This window comes from Bos indicus x Bos taurus, chromosome 18 (assembly GCF_003369695.1).
Source record: "Bos indicus x Bos taurus breed Angus x Brahman F1 hybrid chromosome 18, Bos_hybrid_MaternalHap_v2.0, whole genome shotgun sequence".
Taxonomy (NCBI): Eukaryota; Metazoa; Chordata; class Mammalia; order Artiodactyla; family Bovidae; genus Bos; species Bos indicus x Bos taurus.
The window spans coordinates 5,008,034-5,028,413 of NC_040093.1; the positions used below are offsets into that span (position 1 = coordinate 5,008,034).

The 20,380-nt window shown below is 42.8% G+C and overlaps 1 protein-coding gene across 23 annotated transcripts in view; it reads left to right on the forward strand.

The window, feature by feature from the left end:
- The window catches only part of LOC113876048 (cationic amino acid transporter 3-like), a 41,316-nt gene extending 22,841 nt beyond the window's left edge, over window positions 1-18,475 (forward strand). For 11 of the 23 annotated variants that reach the window (XR_003506387.1, XR_003506401.1, XR_003506394.1 and 8 more), the window contains 6 exons: window positions 11,981-12,379; window positions 13,927-15,152; window positions 15,256-15,358; window positions 15,547-16,102; window positions 16,921-17,029; window positions 17,216-18,475. The gene's annotated coding sequence lies outside the window, so the exon portion shown is untranslated. Of the gene's footprint in view, window positions 1-886; window positions 1,650-11,980; window positions 12,380-12,945; window positions 15,153-15,255; window positions 15,359-15,546; window positions 16,103-16,920; window positions 17,030-17,215 lie in introns of those variants that run through there. The other 12 variants (XR_003506389.1, XR_003506386.1, XR_003506385.1 and 9 more) reach the window with 12 other exon arrangements.
- The last annotated feature ends 1,905 nt before the right edge of the window (window positions 18,476-20,380 follow it).

Here is a 20,380-nt window from a genome sequence, read left to right on the forward strand (position 1 = left end):
AACACATATATATAGAATCTAGAAAGATGGTGGTACTGAGGAACCTATCTGTAGGGCAGCAATAGAGATGCAGACATAGAGAACAGACTTGTGGGCACAGTGGGGGAAGGAGAGGGTGGGACGAATTGAGAGAGGAGCATTGAAACATATCCATTACCAGGTGTAAAACAGATTGCTAATGGGAAGTTGGTCTATAACTCAGGGAGCTCAGACCCAGTGCTCTGTGACAACCTAGAGGGGTGGATGGGGTGGGAGGTGGGAGAGGAGGCCCAAGAGGGAAGGGACATACGTGTACCTATGGCTGATTCATGGCAATGTATGGCGGAAACGAATAAGTCATTGTAAAGCAATTATCCTCCAATTAAAATTTTTTTTAAAAAGGTGTGTGAAATGGATTCCAGATAAACTGTCTCCAGTACCCCCTGTTGTTAAAGTGGGAGTGCTCTTTCCTTCTAAGTCTCTGATGCCTATTTTAGTTCCTGACACATAGTCGTCTCTATGGCAACGTTAAATGCGTGAACGCTGTCCACTACTTCCTTTACCTGGCCACACATTTTATGCAGTAGCAACATCATATTGTGGAAACAGTTAAACTTGGCTGCTCTTGGAACAGAAAAACGTCCCCCCCTTTATCCTCAGGTTTTTTGACTGGAGCCTGCAAAAAAGACACAGAAAAGGCAAATTATTAGGAGGAAGGATTATATACAGGAGACAACAAAAGTATAACTTGCTAAATGATTAAAGCTACAGGCTTCTGTACCTAACTTAGTAGAGGGGTGTAGGGAGAAAAGTCTTTTATGGGAAGAACAAATGGGTTTCTTTGGGAAAAACAAATAAATTAAGAAACCAGAGATGAGATGCTTTGTAATTTTGTTTGTCTCTGCAGGTATGAGTGGTCTTTCCAGTTTCGTCAGGATAGAAAACTCCAAGAGAGTGAAATTTTTAAAAAATGTAAATGTCTCTGTTTTTAATTGGAGGATAATTGCCTTACAACTTTGTGTAGGTTTCTGCCATACATCTGCATGAATCAGCCCTGGGTAGGCATGTGTCCTCTCCCTCTTAAACCTCCCTCCCACCTCCCACCCCATCCCACCCCTCTAGGAATCACAGAGCATCAGGTCTGAGCTCCCTGCGTCATACGGCAAATTTCCACTGGCCATCTGCTTTACACATGATCACGTGTATGTCTCCATGCTACTCTCTCAATGCGTCCCACCCTCTCCTTCCCCCACTGTGTCCACAATTATTGCCCTAGTTCTACTCACCGTCCTTCTCTTGGGCACAGCCTGTCCCCAGAGAGGGACTTTCTGGCAGCCATACTTACCAGAACTTTCTGCTTTGAGTCTGATAAGGGAGGCTCCGAGAAAGATTTTTCTGCATCCGTTGCATCTCCAATGTCTTCTTTTATTATTTTTTTTTATGTGTGTGTAATAAAGTTTTATTAAAGCATAAAAGAGATAGAAAAAGCTTCTGACATAGACTTCAGAAGCGGGCAGAAACAGTGCCCCCCTGCACGTCTTTAGCCAGATGTTATATAGCTACTAGCAGGCTGCTAATTAGAGAAAGGGAATTCTCAAAACTCAAAGACTAGTACCAGGCCCTCACCCACAACATGCATTTTGAGATAACATTGGCACAAGGCGAGCTGTCCTGGGCCATAAAATGATTGACATGAATCTTGAAGAAAGGCAGGTTTCCAAGTAAATATATAGTTTCATTAACATAGATTAGGAGAACAAGGTATGAGCAAAACATACTGGTTTGTTGAGCCCCTAATTGACTTGGAGAAAGACAGAGTCTGGGGTAAATACATAGTTCTTCAACATGGCTTAAGACAAACATTTCCATAAGAAAAACGCATTGGTTAGCTCAAAGTTTGATACAAGTTCAGGTAGAACCAGGTGTCATCATGGCAACACAGAATTTTAAGAGGAACCTCCTTTTAATTTTGTATAGAGAAGGGGAAAAGAGGGACACTTGTAGTTTCTTTCCTCCTGCCACTGAAGAAAGAGACATCTCAATCCCTGGGTTGGGACGATCCCCTAGAGAAGGAACTGTCAACCCACTCCAATATTCTTGCCTAGAGAATCCCATGGACAGAGGAGCCTGGCAGGCTAAAGTCCATAGGGTCACAAAGAGTCAGATGTGACTGAGCAACTAATGCACACAAATTGCTTCTATTAAGAATAATCATATTTTGGTAGAGTAATCTTTTTTTTTCTTTTTTTAAATTTTATTTTATTTTTTAACTTTACAATATTGTATTGGTTTTGCCATATATTGAAATGAATCTGCCACAGGTATACATGTGTTCCCCATCCTGAACACTTCTCCCTCCTCCCTTCCCATACCATCCCTCTGGGTCATCCCAGTGCACCAGCCCCAAGCATCCAGTATTGTGCATCGAACCTGGACTGGTGACTCGTTTCATATATGATATTATACATATTTCAATGCCATTATCCCAGATCATCCCACCCTCTCCCTCTCCCACAGAGTCCAAAAGACTGTTCTATACATCAGTGTCTCTTTTGCTGTCTCATATACAGGGTTATGTTACCATCTTTCTAAATTCCATATATATGAGTTAGTATACTGTATTGGTGTCTTTCTGGCTTACTTCACTCTGTATAATAGGCTCCAGTTTCGTCCACCTCATTAGAACTGATTCAAATGTATTCTTTTTAATGGCTGAGTAATACTCCATTGTGTATACCATAGCTTTCATATCCATTCATCTGCTGATGGACATCTACGTTTCTTCCATGTCCTGGTTATTATAAACAGTGCTGCGATTAACATTGGGGTACACGTGTCTCTTTCAATTCTGGTTTCCTTGGTGTGTATGCCCAGCAGTGGGATTGCTGGATCATAAGGCAGTTCTATTTCCAGTTTTTTAAGGAATCTCCACACTGTTCTCCATAGTGGCTGTACTAGTTTGCATTCCCACCAACAGTGTAAGAGGGTTCCCTTTTCTCCACACCCCCTCTAGCATTTATTGCTTGTAGACTTTTGGATCACAACCGTTCTGACTGGCGTGAAATGGTACCTCATAGTGGTTTTGATTTGCATTTCTCTGATAATGAGTGATGTTGAGCATCTTTTCATGTGTTTGTTAGCCATCTGTATGTCTTCTTTGGAGAAATGTCTATTTAGTTTTTTGGCCCATTCATTGATTTACTAAATTAATTGATTTACTAATCAATGAATATAGTAAAGTTGCAGGATATAAAATCAACACACAGAAATCCCTTGCATTCCTATTCCAATTCCTACACTAATAATGAGAAAATAGAAAGAGAAATTAAGGAAACAATTCCATTCACCATTGCAATGAAAAGAATAAAATACTTAGGAATATATCTACCTAAAGAAACAAAAGACCTATATATAGAAAACTATAAAACACTGATGAAAGAAATCAAAGAAGACACTAATAGATGGAGAAATATACCATGTTCATGGATTGGAAGAATCAATATGGTGAAAATGAGTATACTACCCAAAGCAATTTATAGATTCAATGCAATCCCTATCAAGCTACCAATGGTATTCTTCACAGAGCTAGAACAAATAATTTCACAATTTGTATGGAAATACAAAAAACCTCGAATAGCCAAAGCCATCTTGAGAAAGAAGAACGGAACTGGAGGAATCAACCTGCTTGACTTCAGACTATACTACAAAGCCACAGTTATCAAGACAGTATGGTACTGGCACAAAGACAGAAATATAGATCAATGGAACACAATAGAAAGCCCAGAGATAAATCCATGCACCTACGGACACCTTATCTTTGACAAAGGAGGCAAGAATATACAAGAGATTAAAGATAATCTCTTTAACAAGTGGTGCTGGGAAAACTGGTCAACCACTTGTAAAAGAATGAAACTAGAACACTTTCTAACACCATACACAAAAATAAACTCAAAATGGATTAAAGATCTAAACGTAAGACCAGAAACTATAAAGCTCCTAGAGGAGAACATAGGCAAAACACTCTCTGACATACATCACAGCAGGATCCTCTATGACCCACCTCCAAGAATATTGGAAATAAAAGCAAAAATAAACAAATGGGACCTAATTAAACTTAAAAGCTTTTGCACAACAAAGGAAACTATAAGCCAGGTGAAAAGACAGCCTTCAGAATGGGAGAAAATAATAGCAAATGAAGCAACTGACAAATAACTAATCTCAAAAATATACAAGCAACTCCTACAGCTCAATTCCAGAAAAATAAATGACCCAATCAAATAAATGGGCCAATGTCTTCTTTTAAAGTAATCCTCCTGACTACTGAGCCTGTGCTCTACAGCCCCTGTGCCACAGCTGAAGCCTGTGACCCTAGGGTCCGTGCTCCCCAACAAGAGAAGCCTGAGCAAGGCGGCTAGAGAGCAGCACCCACACCACCCCCCATCACTGCAAATGGAGAAAGCCCCCGCAGCATGAAGACCCTTCCCAGCCAACAAGAAACACAGACGTGGCTCAGATGGTAAAGACTCCGCCTGCAATGCAGGAGACCCTGGTGCAAACACAGGGTTTGGGAAGATTCCCTGGAGAAGGAAATGGCTACCCACTCCAGTGTTCTTGCCTGAAGAATCCCATGGACAAGAGGAGCCTGTGGGCTACAGTCCATGGACTCACAGAGAGTCAGACAGGACTGAGACACTGCTTTTTTTAACCAACTTTGGGGATTCAAGTGCGTCTTCACTCAATGAACTAAAACTTTCTGGAATAGGTTAAGCCACTTCATTTCATCTTGTGTGGCTGTTTTTTTTTAAATTTACAATATTGTAAATCAACTATACTTCAATGTTAAAAAAAAAAAAAGTTAATGTGAGAGTCAGTCAAGCATTTATGTCTCCTTTTGCTCCCTGGTAGCTCAGTTGGTAAAGAATCACTTGTAATGCAGGAGACCCCGGTTCAATTCCTGGATCAGGCAGATCCTCTGGACAAGGGATAGGCTACCCACTCCAGCATTCTTGGGTTTCCCTTGTGATTCAGCTGGTTAAGAATGCGCCTGCAATGCAGGAGACCTGGATTCAGTCTCTGGGTTGGGAAGATCCCCTTGAGAAGAAAAAGGCTACCCACTCCAGTATTCTGGCCTGGAGAATTCCATGGACTGCATAGTCCATGGGGTCGCAAAGAGTAGGACACAACTGAGAGACTTGCACTTCACTTTACTGGTTTGTGCCCAGTGTTTTAGCATGTGGGTCACTTGACTTGGGTCAGAATCTAGTCACCACTTCACTGTCATCCTCCAAAACTGCAACATTCCCCTCTCATTCTTGGGCTTTCCTTCCAGGAGGAGCAGAGCTCCTGATCTCTTACATCATTTTCCTTCTCTGTCTCTGTGCTCAGCTCTCCCAGCAAACATAGCTCCCTGAAGAAGCAGTCCAAGTCACACCCTCTTTACCCTCTTCCATCCTTTTGTGCAAGGCTGGGGGCACGTGAGAGGCTGGTTCCATGTTTGTGTTGCTTGAATTAACATCAGAGTCTTTAAGCCCCCCTTCTTCTGGTTGGGGTCCAGCTGGACTTGTGTGTCCCTCCACACTGGAGTGTCTCAGGTCATGTATAGACAGTGGGTATCCAGCAAGAGGACTGGGAGGGAGCAGGGTTGTAAGTCGGGTCCCAAGTCTTAGAGCTCACATGTCTCATGGTCCTTTATGATCAAATGAGTTCAAGTGTCCATGGAAAGAATCAATAAACAATCTAACAGGAATAAAAGTGTTTTATTTGAGCCAAGCTGAGCACTATAGCCTGGGAGGCAACCACTTAAATAACTCTGAAGAACTGCTCTGGTTTTCTTTCTTTCTTTCTTTCTTTCTTTCTTTCTTTCTTTCTTTCTTTTTGGCCCTGCTGCATGGCATGAAGAAGGAGGGGAGGGTGGAGGGTCCTTAGTTCTCAAACCGGGGACTGAACCCATGCCCACTGCAGTGGAAGCACAGAGTACTGCCAGGGAATTCTCAGAAGTGTCCCACTGAAGCATGGTTTCCAGAACAGTCTTATGCCTCATCCAGAGAATATACATCACACACGACAGGGTGTACTCCTTCAAGGTTTCAAAAGAGACAGACTTAGTACATAGACAGCAAGACAGCAGGACTCTGATGTCTGGGAAGGGAAACTTATCTTGGAGGAAATGTTAGCATGGATGTCATGAGAAGGGAGTTACTCATCCTTATCTTCAAAACAGATGTTCTTTACCTCGGTGGTTAAAGCAAATGAGCTGTGAGGGTTAGACGGGCTGTTTAGTTCACACACAATTCAGGGTGAACCATGGATAAGTCAAAATCACTTCCCCATTCCTCAACATGTGAACATCTTCTCCATCACAAGCAGGTAAAATCTTAGAACATTATGATCCAGCAATTCTACCTCTGAAGACGTACCCAGAGAATTGAAAGCACACTTGGGGAGAGATATTTGAACAACCATGTTCATAACACATTATTCACAATAGTTAAATCATGAAAGCAACCCTAGTGTCCATTGACCAAAGAATAAGTAAACCAAATATGGTATGTACCAATAATAAAGTATTATTCAGCATTTAAAAAGAAGGGAAGAGACTTCCCTGGTGGTTCAGTGGTTAAGAATCTGCCTTGCAAGGCAGAGAATGTGGGTTCATCCCCTGGTCAGGAAACTAAGATCCTACATGCCATAGAGGAAGTCTGAGAGTTGCAACTAAATGAAGCCTGCCCACTGCAACAAAGACCCAGCACAGCCAAAATTTTTAAAAATTTTCTTTTAAAGAAGGAAATATAAGCTACAATGCAGCTGACCTTGTGGACATTGTACTAAGTAAAAGAATTGTGACAAAAAACGACAAAAGCTATTTGATCCCATTTAAATGAAGTACCTGGAGCAGTCATATTTATAGAGAGAGAAAGTAGAGTAGTGATTTCCAGGAACTGGGAAAGAAGAAAGGGGAAATTTTGTTGAATGGGTAGAGTTTCAGTTTTGCCAGATGAAAAAAGTCCTGGAGTTTGGTTGCACAAAATGTGAAATACTTAACACGACTGAACTGCACACTTAAAGATGGTTAAAATGGTAAATTTTATGTACTATATATTACACAATAAAAAAAATTCAGAATCACCCCCCACCCTGAGGGTAACAACAGAAGAGTCAAGAGCTGATAACAACATTGCAGAAACTCCCCTCCGGCCCAGCCCCATCTCCACCCCAACAACCCAAGGGTGAGGACTGTCTTCTGTGCTCAGGACTCCCCGCTTCAGTTCTTGGAGATGTCTCAGCTCCAGCCCTGCATGGCTTAACCTCAGCCTCCCTGACTGACCCAGTTCTCCAGGCTCTGCTCCAAGGATCCAGTAAGTCTCCGGTCACCCTCTTCTGTAGGAGACTGGGCGCTGAGTTCACATCCTCCCAAAGAGACCTCTGCAACCCCAGAGTGCAGGGGGTCAGCCCGGCTCCAGCCTGAGGGAAGAGAGACCAGTTTTTAGTTGAAAGGAGGAAGAGCTGAGAATTCTTGTGTTTGTGAGTGAACGGGTAGGGGTCGGGATTTGGATCAAGTCTGGAGGTTGGGAAACTCTTCTTAGACTGATGTTCAAACAATATGAAAGAATACCTTTAGGATAGGGGGAAGGGGTATAGCTAGTGAGTTTGGGATGGACATGCACACACTGCTATGTGTGGTTAAAATGAATAACCAACAAGGATCCACTGTATAGCACAGGGAACTCTGCTCAGTGTTATGTGGCAGCCTGGATGGGAGTTTGGGAGAGAATTAATACATGTATATGTGTGGCTGAGTCCCTTTGCTGCCTACCTGAAACTATCACAACATTATTAATCGGCTATACTGCAAAATAAAAAGGTTAAATTACTTTTTTAAAAAAGATTACTTTTATCTAGGGTTTCCATTATGTGAATCTGATCTCAGTCTCCTGTATACTGTTGGCCCTCCAAATCTATGGGTTCCTCCACTGCAGATATTGGGGCAACCGTATCAACATGAAAAACTATGGATTTTGGTAAGTGTGGAGGACAACTGCATGGTAACTTATATTAAGTCAGTTTTGGGTTTGCTACATCTAGGAACTCTGTGACGCTGGCTCTGTTGTTTATCATTGGCAGCAATTTCTTTAATGGTTGTAAAATACACATGGCATAAATTAACCATCTTAATGATTTTAAGTATGCAGTGGGGGAAGGAGGGGGGGTGGAAAGTTGAGAAAGCAACACTGACATGTATACACTGTCATGTGTGAAATAGATAGCTAATGGAAAGCTGCTGTATATCATGGGGAGCCCAGTCTGATGCTCTGTGATGATCTAGAGGGGTGGGATGGGGGGATGGGAGGGAAGGTCAAGAGGGAAAGGAACACATATATAGTTACAGCTGATTCCTTTTGTTGTGTGGCAGAAACCAACACAACATTGTAAAGCAATTATCCTCCAATTAAAAAACTTTTTGAGTACACAGTTCACTAATGCTAAGTATGTTTACATCGTTGTGCAGCCAATCTCTAGACCATTTTTCATCTTGTAAAACTAAAACTTTGTCCCCACTTTACAATAACTCTCCACTTCCCCCTTCATCCCAGCCCCTGGAAGATCACCTTTCTGCTTTCTGTCTCTATAATTGGATAACTCTCGGAGGTTCATAGACGTGAAATCATGCAGTATTTGTCTTCTTGTTACTGGTTTAGGTTACTTAACATAATATCCTCAGGTTTCCTCCACCTTGTAGTACACATCAGAATTTCCTGTCTTTTTAAGGCTGCATAATATTTCACTGTATATACAGACCACACTGTGTTTATCCATTCTTTGTGGAAGGACATTTGGGTTGCTTCCAACTTTCAGCTATTGTGATAATTCTCTTTTGAATATGTGTGTACAAATATTTCTTTGAGAATCTCTGTTCTGTTATTTTGGGTATACACCCATAGGGTGAATGGATCATATATTAAATCAATCCACTTTTAGCTTTTGGGGAAATTATCATACTTTGTCCATAGCAGATGCACCATTTAACATGCACAAGGATTCATCTGCAGAACATAAAAAAGAGGAAAACGGAGATCTGGAGAAGTAAATGAGTTCTTCAAGGCCATAGGAGTGGTGAGAAAGCCAACATTCTAATAATATTCTCCTGGGTTCGTAATCCTTGCTCTTTTTTAAAAATATAAATTTATTTATTTTAATTGGAGGCTAATTACTTTACAGTATTATATTGGTTTTGCCATACATCAACATGAATCCGCCATGGGTGTATACGGATGACCCAGAGGGATGGTACAGGGAGGGAGGTGGGAGGGGGTTTCAGGATGGGGAACACGTTGTAATCCTTGCTCTTAACCCAAATGCTGAGCTTGAGCATGGGAAGAGAGAGCCCCCTGAAGGTAACTTGTGGTCACTGGGTCATCCTAGCCCCGCAGAACAGTATAGTGAGGCAACATTTCAGGCCTCAAAGGAGCAGGAAACAGAGTCCTGTCATTTCTGATTCAGAATGAAGGTTAGTTGCCCTCCCTCCAGGCAGTTGTGAGACCTCTCTGGTTTGATGCTTTGACTGAGCTGGGCTAGAGTCTGTTCCTCCTACAAATTCCATATTCTTCTGTCCCAAAGCAGAGTTCCTATTTCATGTCACTCTGCAAGCAATGAAGCAGAAAGCTATTAGGTTTCAGGATCCTTGCTGAAGAAATGTATGGAGTCTGAGCTCTTTGATTACCAAGCTCCTAAAAGAGTCATTTCACACATATCAAAGAGGGAAGGGAATAATGATGATAGCAATTTTCCCTGTGTTATACAGGACAGGAGGGCAAAGATGTTAGGTAGTTTGTGAAAACTCAGAAAAATTTATATGTTCCAGAGCTGGATTTGAACCAGCAGAGCTGGTTGATTTCAATTAAAAAAAATATATTCTCACCCGCTCATTCATTCATGCCTGCTCAGTCACTCAGTCATGTCTGACTCTTTGTGACCTCATGGACGGTAGCCCACCAGGCTCCTCTGTCCATGGAACTTTCCAGGAAAAGAATACTGGAGTATGTTGCTATTTCTTCTTCAGGGCATCTTCCCAATGCAGGGTGAACCTATGTCTCCTGCGTCTCCTGCATTGGCAGGCGGAATCCTTACCACTGAACCACCTGGGAAGCCCCTCTTATGCACTCAACTTATACCAGTTAATTACCTACTGTGTGTCAATACTGCATTTGAATCTTTGGCTTCTCAAGAAGCAGGAAACCTTTCTTTCTAGGTTTTTTGGCTGGTTTAATAATTAAGCTGACATGAGACAAATTAATAAATTTAATTTGTTGTGTTTTGAGAGCCCCATAAAAACTTGAGGCTCAAGAGAGTCAGTCAGTGGAGGTTCATATGTACCATTAGTTTAACAGAATGAGGTAAGGATCTGGGGCTTCAAAAGGGAGGACATCCATAGGGTGATGGGAAGAGCAAGTGCTTGGTGAAAAAATGTTTGCCACTCCAGGAAGGGAAGTCTTTCTGAGGTTATAAGTTCTCTCTGGTAATACCTATTTTCTTGCCATAGGTCCACTAATCTAATTATTTTGAGACTTAAGGGAGAGACAAATCAGGAAAGGAGTACGTCAAGGCTGTATATTGTCACCCTGCTTATTTAGCTTATATGCAGAGTACATCATGCAAAATGCTGGGCTGGATGAAGCACAAGCTGGAATCAAGATTGCGGGACAAGTATTAATAACCTCAGATATGCAGATGACACCACCTTTATGGCAGAAAGCAAAGAGGAACTAAAGAGCCTCTTGATGAAGGTGAAAGAGGAGAATGAAAAATCTGCCTTAAAACTCAAACATTCATGGCACCCGATCCTATCACTTCATGGCAAATAGATGGGGAAACAGTGGAAACAGTGACAGACTTTATTTTGGGGGGCTCCAAAATCACTGCAGATGGTGGATGCAGCCATGAAATTAAATGATGCTTCCTCCTTGGAAGAAAAACTGTGACAAACCTAGGCAGTGTATTAAAAAGCAGAGACATTACTTTGCCAACAAAGGTCCGTCTAGTCAAAGCTATGGTTTTTCCAGTAGTCATGTATGGTTGTGAGAGTTGGACTATAAAGAAAGCTGAGTGCTGAAGAACTGATGCTTTTGAACTGTGGTGTTGAAGAAGACTATTGAGAGTCCCTTGGACTGCAAGGAGATCAAACCAGTCCATCCTAAATGAAATCAGTCCTAAATATTCATTGGAAGGACAGATGCTGAAGCTGAAACTCCAATACTTTGGCCACCTGATGCGAAGAACTGACTCATTGGAAAAGACCCTGATGCTGGGAAAGATTTAAGGCAGGAGGAGAAGGGGACGACAGAGGATGAGATGGTTAGATGGCATCACTGACTCAATGGACATGAGTTTGAGTAAGCTCCGGGAGTTGGTGGTGGACAGGGAAGCCCAGTGTGCTGCAGTCCCTGGGCTCACAAAGAATCGGACACAACTGAGCAACTGAACTGAACTGAAATGAACTGAAGGGAGAGACAAGGAACTTCTCCTGAGTCTGCTGGGTCTTAACGGCCTTCAACTCAAAACAGTCTACCTGCCAAAGAGGCACATTTGGGCAGAGATAATCCACTTTATCTCACTTCTCTTCAAGCAACCCTTCCAGTAATTTTGAATCATATTAAAAGATGTATTTATGTTTAAGAAACAAAAGCTCAGAGACAGAGAACTTACCCAGTGTGTCCTTTTACCACCTGCTCCACATCAGTCCATTATTCCATGGAATTGGATTCCCAGGGTCAAGGGGAGATGGAACCTTTTTTTTTTTTTTTAATTGAAGTAAAGCTGTTTACAGTGTTGTATTAATTTATACTGTACAGCAAAGTGATTCAGTGATACATATATATACATTCTTTTTCATATTCTTTTCCATTATGCTTTATCACAGGATATCGAAAAGAGTTTCCTGGGCTACACAGTAGAACCTGTTGTTTAGGATGGACATGCTTAATGACCTTGTGTCTTGCATTCTCAGCAGATCGTAGCCTCCTCAACTCCATCTAGGATGCTGCGTCAGTATGTTCACCAACTTGGTCAGAAGCTGGTCCGCAGGCGGCGGCTGGAGCCCAGAGAGGAGACTGAGAGTCCTGTGGCTCATTTGAACACCCTGCAGATGGTGATCTTGGGTGTGGCCAACACCCTGGGAGCTGGCATATACATCGTGGCTGGTATAGTGGCCAAATACATAACTGGACCAGCGATTGCCATCTCCTTCTTGGTGGCCGCCCTGCCTTGTGTGATGTGTGCTCTCTGCTACACTGAGTTATGGGCCAGGGTACCACGCTCCAGTTCTGTGTATCTCTACAGCTTGTCACCATGGGACAACTGTGTGCATTCATCACTGGCTGGAACCTCATCCTGACCTTACTCATTGGTGAGGTGATGGGGCGGAGGGGCATGGGGAGGAAGGCCTGGGACTTAAGATCAGGAAACTAGGAGAGAGGAGGATTGGGGTCTTCTCTCATTCACAAGCACTTTGTTATCTACCTCGTGGGTGAGGTGGATAATAGTGGCAGGAAAATTGCACTTCATTCTACTCAGCTCTATCCTGTTTTCCTTAAATGATATACCAAGAATTCAAAGGACAGGAAACTGTAGGGAGTGGGTTGCATGTCCCACAGGCTCATCCCTTCACCATATTGAAGCCTCTGCTCAGCTGTTGTCTTCATGGGATTTTCCTTTACCACTAGATATAAAATTTCCACCCTCATCTCCCAGCCTCCCTGGTCCCACTTTCCTGTGTTCTTTTCTTGCATAACATTGATCTCCTAATTATATCAAATAGTGACCTATTTTGTGAGTTATCTGGGTCTGCTCTTCCCACTCCAAGAGAAGCTCTTTGAGATTAGGTATTTTGTCTTTCTTTTTTTAATACATCCCATGACACATAGTCAAGAATCAATTTATGCTTGTTACTGAGTATTCCTTCTGCCTCTGCAGCCACTGCCAGTTTGTCCAAAGTGTGGAGCATCACCTTTGACAGTCTAATTAGAAACCACATCTCTCAGGCATTAAAGGAGACTTTCTCTCCGTATATGCCCTCTTTCCTGGCCATGTTCCCAGACTTTGTCCCTCTGGCCCTGTTGCTGGTGATGATTGGTGAGAAGGGGACAGAGACAGTATGAGAAGAGTGGGATGTGGAGCAGGAGCTGGGGAGGGAAAGGCTTGGGTGGCAGAATAAGGGGGGTTAGGACTAGAAACAAAGGTGCCAGGAGGGGAGAACATAACTGTTTTTTTTATCCTTGGCACCATTAACAATTTGGGCTGGATCATTCTTGGTGTGGGGGGGCTGTCCTGTGCATTATACGGTTTTTAAGAAACCATTTTCAGGTGTTCAGTAGCATCCCTGGCCTTTACTCACTAGATACCAGTGACACCCATCCCCTCAAAAAGCTGTGACAATCAGAAAGTCTCCAGACAGAGCCAACTACTTGGGGAACAAAATCACCCCTGCTCAGAATCTTTTACTTAGACCAACAAGTTTCTTCCTCTGCATTGAGACCAAAAGTAATTTTTTTTTCAATTTAAAGGAAATTCTCATAGCATAAAATTAAAAATTTTATTATTCTCTCCCAGCTTTATTCAGATCTATATGACATCCAGCACTGTATAAGTTTAAGGTATACAACCTGATGATTTCATAGACATGTATTGTGAGATAAAAAATCAACCATCTGAAAGTGTACAATTCAGTGGCTCTTAGTACATTCACCATGTTGTGCAACCATCGCCTCCATCTACTTCCAAACATGTTCATCTCCTCAAAGGAAAGACTGCTTCCTGTACCCACTGAGCAGTCACTATCCGTCCACCACCTCACTGCAGTCTGCCAATTATCCACCTCTAGCAACCATTGTCTACTTTCTCTATATATAGTTTTTTTTTTTTTTTTAGTGTTTCATATTCCTTTTTTCCCCATAGGAGTAACACTTCTGGGACCTCATATGTCACCCCTGATTATCAAAGTATTCACAGGCATCAAATTTTTTGTTCCAATCTTCACGATCATCTCTGGCTTTATTAAGGGAGACCTGCACAACTGGCAGCTCACAGAACAGAACTATAGACTGAACACATCCGGATCCAGTGACATCTATAGGTTAGGACGCTATGACCCTTGGCCAGAGTAATGCTTGTGAAGTGGGGGAGGGGGCAGTGCTGAGCTGGGAATACTGTAGGGACTAGAGAGATCTGGGCTGGTGAAGCCACATGATCAGATGATGGGGGTGCTGGAGCCCAGGACTTGTGGTATGAAGGGAGGAATCCAGTAGAGACAGCTGAGCACATCCCATCCATGTTCTTTCTCATTCCTTCTCTCACCATAGCTTGGGCCCTCTCAGTGGTGGAGGGTTTGTGCCCTTGGGCTTTAATGGGATTCTCTGAGGAGCAGCTTTATGTTTCTACCCATGTTTTGCTCTTGAAGCCGTGGTTGCTACAGGTAACATGGTCATTATGTGTCCCATCTGGGGCTTGGGCACAATTTCCACTGCCCTTCGGCACAGGGGTTGGTAGATGGTTAGCCTGCTTTGGAAGATGCAAGAGGAAAGGGGATTTTTTTTTTTTTCCTTTCATACCAGTGTGTTTTCCTCACCCAAGACTTCTACTCACCATGCAGGGAGAGAAGCCCGAAATCCTCAGCATTCCATCCCCTTGAGCATGATGATCTCCATCTCTGTCGGCTTTTTGACATATTTTGGAGTCTCAGCAGCACTCAGCCTCATGGTGCCCTACTACCAGATTCATCATTACAATCCTTTACCGCAGGCCTTTCTCCAAATCGGGTGGGCTCCTGCCAGCTACATCATGGCTGTTCTTTTCCTGTGTTCTTTTTTATACAGGTCAGTGCCATGGTTTTCTCCCTGTCTACTGTCTGGTTTTCAGGTGTTCCAGCCCTTGAGATTGACAGACAAGCGAGAAGACACCTTACCCCATGAAGACAAGAGAGGAGATGCCCTAGTCTATCCCTCTTCTCCACGTCTCCACACGTGTTTCTATTTTCTTTTCCAGCCTTCTGTTTAGCATATTTTTCATGTCTTGGTTCACCTGTGCAATGGCTAAGGACGGGCTCCTTTTCCGGGGCCTTGCCCAGATCCATGCCCACACAAGCACCCCCATCATGGCCATCATGTCTTCTGGAAGTCTTGCAAGTGAGTAAACAAAACCCACTCTTTCTCCAACCAATTTACTTAACTTGGATTTTTCTAGTGGTTTCTCACCCCCTTCTCTACCTTGCTCCTGTCCTCATTCTAGCCATCAAGGTGTTACTCTTGGACCTTGGTCATATTGTGGAACTCATGTTACCTGGGATCATGCTTGCTTACATCCTTGGGACTTTTTCTGTGCTTGTTCTCAGGTAAGAGTCCCCTATACCTTGGCTGGGGGTCTTGGACCCCTGGGGGTGGATAGAAAGGTAATCCTCTTCTGGTTTCATGCTGCCTTCTATATGTCCTGTCCTTCCTTAGGCAGGAAAGAGACAAATAAACTGTCTGATATTGGATTAGTAGGGACTGTTGTTATTATTGCCTTAATACCTCTATCCAGGTACCAGCTAGACCTGAATGAGAAAACAGAGGAGGAAGTTGAGATGGAGACTAAAGTTGAAGAATATCCTCTGAACTCTGTACCTGAAGCAGGAACCTCAAACATCCTAAAGACTCTGTGGTTCCCTACCAGCACCACCCCCACCTGGAAATCTGGCCAGATTGTCTAGGGATGTACCTTCCTGCTCTGTGAGCAGTGGGATTTCTCTTTGGTCGCATTCTAAAACTGACAGGATAGGGTGGAATTCTGTGTCTTTGTCAGCTGAGGAGGAATCTTGGAAATATGATAGCCATTCCTGATGTGGGGAGCCTGGGGAGGGGTGTGGCCCAAGGTCCTGACATCTTTGTCTTCTGGGTCCAGGCCGTTCTCCTCCATCTTGACCCTTGCAGTTCTCCTGCTGATCATCCTGAGCCTGATCCTGGCCCAGTGGCCCAGTTAGTTGTTCTCCTGAGACCCCGTGCTCACAACAGTGGCTGTGCTGCTGCTGCTGCTCATCACTGGGGTCACGGTCATCATCTGGAGGCAGCGCCAGAGCCCCTCTCCTCTTCACTTCAAGGTAGGTGATCTTACGTGCTGAAAATATCCACCTGAGTGAATAAAGTCACATGCTTTGAGGTCTAAAATCCTTCAATGGACAAGGAATTGAGGGGAGCTGCTACAACCAGTGGACTTGTCCCTGATCCACACTCAGTGTTTAAAAATCCAGTCTCATGGAAGCAACCTAGATGTCCATCAGCAGATGAATGGATAAGAAAGCTATGGTACATATACACAGTGGAGTATTACTCAGCCATTAAAAAGAATTCATTTGAATCAGTTCTAATGAGGTGGATGAAACTGGAGCCTATTATACAGAGTGAAGTAAGTCAGAAGGAAAAATACTAATAAAGTATACTAACGCATATATATGGAATTTAGAAAGATGGTAACAATAACCCTGTGTACGAGATAGCAAAAGAGACACTGATGTATAGAACAGTCTTATGGACTCTATGGGAGAGGGAGAGGGTGGGAAGATTTGGGAGAATGGCATTGAAACATGTAAAATATCATGTATGAAACGAGATGCCAGTCCAGGTTTGATGCACGATACTGGATGCTTGGGGCTAGAGCACTGGGACGACCCAGAGGGATGGTATGGGGAGGGAGGAGGGAGGAGGGTTCAGGATGGGGAACACATGTATACCGGTGGCGGATTCATTCTGATATTTGGCAAAACTAATTCAATTACGTAAAGTTTAAAAAAAAAAAAAAATCCAGTCTCAGTAGGGACTTAACACATGGGCTGAGGACTAGTGTTCTTGCCTACATGGGGTAGGGTCTCCCTTTCAGACGTCTGGGCTGTGCTCAGGGATGAACTGACTCTGCCCACAGGCCCCTGCTCTGCCTGTCCTCCCACTGGTGAGCATCTTTGTGAATGTTTACTTGATGATGCAGTTAACCCCTGCAACATGGGCCCAATGTGGAGTCTGGAATGCCATTGGTAATTTGCCTTCTGGGCTAAAGAGGCCTCTTGGGTGACTGAACCACTTCCTTTTACTTCATCCCCAAACTGCGTCAGATGCCATAATAGGAGGCCTTTTATGACTTAGTGACTAAAGAACAACTGGGCATTTGTAAGTGAGTAGAGCACCTAATTTCCCTTCTCACTGTCTCATTTCCCTACTAGGATCTGTTATATACTTTGGATACGGGATCTGACACAGCCTGGAGGAAAACAATGAGCAATAACCACCAGCCTCCACCTCCCAAACTCTTTACAAAAACATCCCCGGTCCTGAGTCATCTTAACCACAGGAAACAGCTGCTGTGTGGAATCCCTCCACACACTTGAGAGTCTGTTGGTTCATGGGACACTGTGAGCCTTGATACAGTATGAACACAGCATGCACTTATAGCTGTGTATTCATTGACAGAAGATAAAATGACTTTAAAGTTGTATAAATTAAAAATATACATACAGAAAAGTCCATGTTTCATAAGCATACAACAAGATAAAAGTTCACAAAACAATGTACAAGAATATAAGCAGGAACTGGAGGAAGAAATAAAATATCAATTAGCACATAAAAATCTCCTCCTTGTGCCTGTTTCCAGCAAGAGGAAAGAAATTCACATAGGAAAGAAACTCAATCAGTGTATTGTGTCATGGGTTGCACTTTATGGAGGAGGGAATGGCAACTCACTCCAGTATTCTTGCCTGGGAAATCATATGGACAGAGGAGCCTGGTGGGCTACAGGCCATGGGGTCACAGAAGAGTCAAACATGACTTAGTGAGTAAACAACAATGAGTCCACAATAACGAAAGACAATACCTTGGGGCTTCCCTTGGGGGCTCAGTGGTAAAGAGTCCACCTGCCAATTCAGGAGACATGGGTCCAATCCCTGATCCAGGAAGATCCCACATGCCGTGGAGCAACTAAGCTGGTGCACCAACTACTGAGCCTGTGCTCTAGAGCCTGGGAACCACAAGGAAAGGCACCGCAATGAGAAGCCTAGACACTGCCACTAAAGAGTAACCCCTGCTCACCACAACTAGAGAAAAGCCTGCACAGCAAAGAAGACCTGCCACAGCCAAAAAGAAATAAGTGAAAAAAAATTTTTTTAAAGAATTGCATTTTAAATATGAGGATGCAAATGTGTCAGAAATAAAAGGAAAGGAGTGTATACATTGTGTCAACCACAATATGAGAAAGCTAGGCTAGCTATTTACTATAAAAATGGACTTTGATGAAATGAGAATAATAATAAAGTGGATCACTTCGTAATGCGAAAGAGAAATGATCATTTGTATCTTTTCCCCTAGCTTTATTAAGGTGTAGTGTAACATGGTATAAATGGTCTTTTTTCTTTTCTTTTCTGTAGGAGACTCTTAGAGGTATGCAATAGAGTTGATGAGGAAAAGTTCTTAAAAAAAAAAAAAAAAAACCTGCATTTCCAGTGGTGGAAGAAGTGGGTGGGAAGTAATGGTTAGTTGATAAATAGTTGGTTGGGATTAAAAGGTAGTAATTGAGACTGAACAGACAAAAGTCTTCCCTGGCGGTCCAGTGGTTAAGAATCTGCCTTCCAAAGCAAGGGATACAGGTTTGATCCCTGGTTGGGGAACTAAGATCCTACAAGCCATGCAGTATGCCCCCGCCCCCCCCCAAAAAAGTACATACCTTAATTTTAAAATACTTTATTGCTAAGAAATTCTAACCATTATCTGACAACTCAGGGTTGCCATGAACCTTCAATTTGCAAAAAAATGCAGTATCTGTAAAGCATAGTAAAATTATATATGCCTGCACCTGTGTATGTATACATATAAAAATAAGTATAATTAATATGCATAAGATATGTGTATATAATATATGTATTAAAATATATGTGTTCATTCTTTACCTAAATTCAATGTATCTGGCTGTCTTGTAATATTATTTGCTAAATCTCTCACCCCTTGGTCTCTGTGTATGTTCTCTGCATTCTAATATCCTCTTGGTATAAGAACATTAGTTTTATTTCTTTAGGGCTCACTCTTATGACCTCATTTAACTTTAATTACCTCGTTTCAAGATAATTTTCTTCTTTTGAAGTGTGAAGTGTTAGTCGCTCAGTCATGTCCGACTCTTTGCAACTCCATAGACTGTACCCTGCCAAGCTCCTCTGTCCATGGGATTCTCTAGGGAAGAATACTGAAGTGGGTTGCTATTCTCTTCTCCAAGGGATCTTCCCAACCCAGGAATCGAAGCCGGGTCTCTCTCATTGCAGGCAGGTTATTTATCTGCTGAGCCACCAGGGAAAACCTTTCTTCATTTAAGTCTCACCTTTATTTATTGGCTACATCAGGTCTTAGTTGCTGTGCTTGGGCTCAGTAGTTGCCATATGGACTTAGTCTGAACAAAAGATCGAACTCACATCCTCTGTATTGGAAGGTGGATACTTAACCACTGGACCACCAGGGAAGTCCCTTCATTCCCTCGTTAAGTCGCTACCACCACATACAGTCACAATCCGAGGTTGTAGGGGTTAAGACTTCAACCTATGAATTCAAAAGTGGGGAGAACTTCAGACCATAACACTTGACCCCCGCTTTTGCTTCCCAGTAGCTAAAATAGGGTCTGGAACACAGTAAGTGCTCAGTTACATTTGATGAGCCATATAATGAAAGAATCTCACCTACACATAATATTTTACATGACCCAAGATGAGGAACCTTTCATTTACCAGAAATTATCAAAGGGAGACCACAGTATTTGATTTGTAGAGGAAACATTTTGTTAAACTACTTGGAATACAAAATGAGTCTTTAAAGTCATGTCTCGTTTATCAATGGTGAGGCCTAGATTGTATTGCAGGAGGAAAGAAATGCAGAGGGAAATTGGGGCAAGGAGAGAGAAGAGGGAGTGAAGAGAAGGTGATGAAGGGACTCTGTGAGATGAGAACTTATTCCCTGATCTGGCCTCACTTTCATATGAAAATTATGAAGTGATGGATGAGGTCATATCTTTTTGCCTTTTCATACTCTTCATGGGGATCTCAAGGCAAAAGTACTGAAGTAGTTTGCCATTCCTTGTCCAGTGGACCACTTTTTGTCAGGACTCTCCACCATGACCCATCCATCTTGGTTGGCCCTACGTGGCATGGCTCATAGTTTCATTGAGTTAGACAAGGTTGTGGTCCATGTGATCAATTTGATTAGTTTCTGTGATTGTGGTTTTCATTCTGTCTGCACTCTGATGGATAAGGATAAGAAGCTTATGGAAGCTTCCTGATGGAAGAAACTGACTATGGGGGAAACTGGGCCTTGTTCCGAGGGGGGCCATGCTCAGTAAATCTTTAATCCAATTTTCT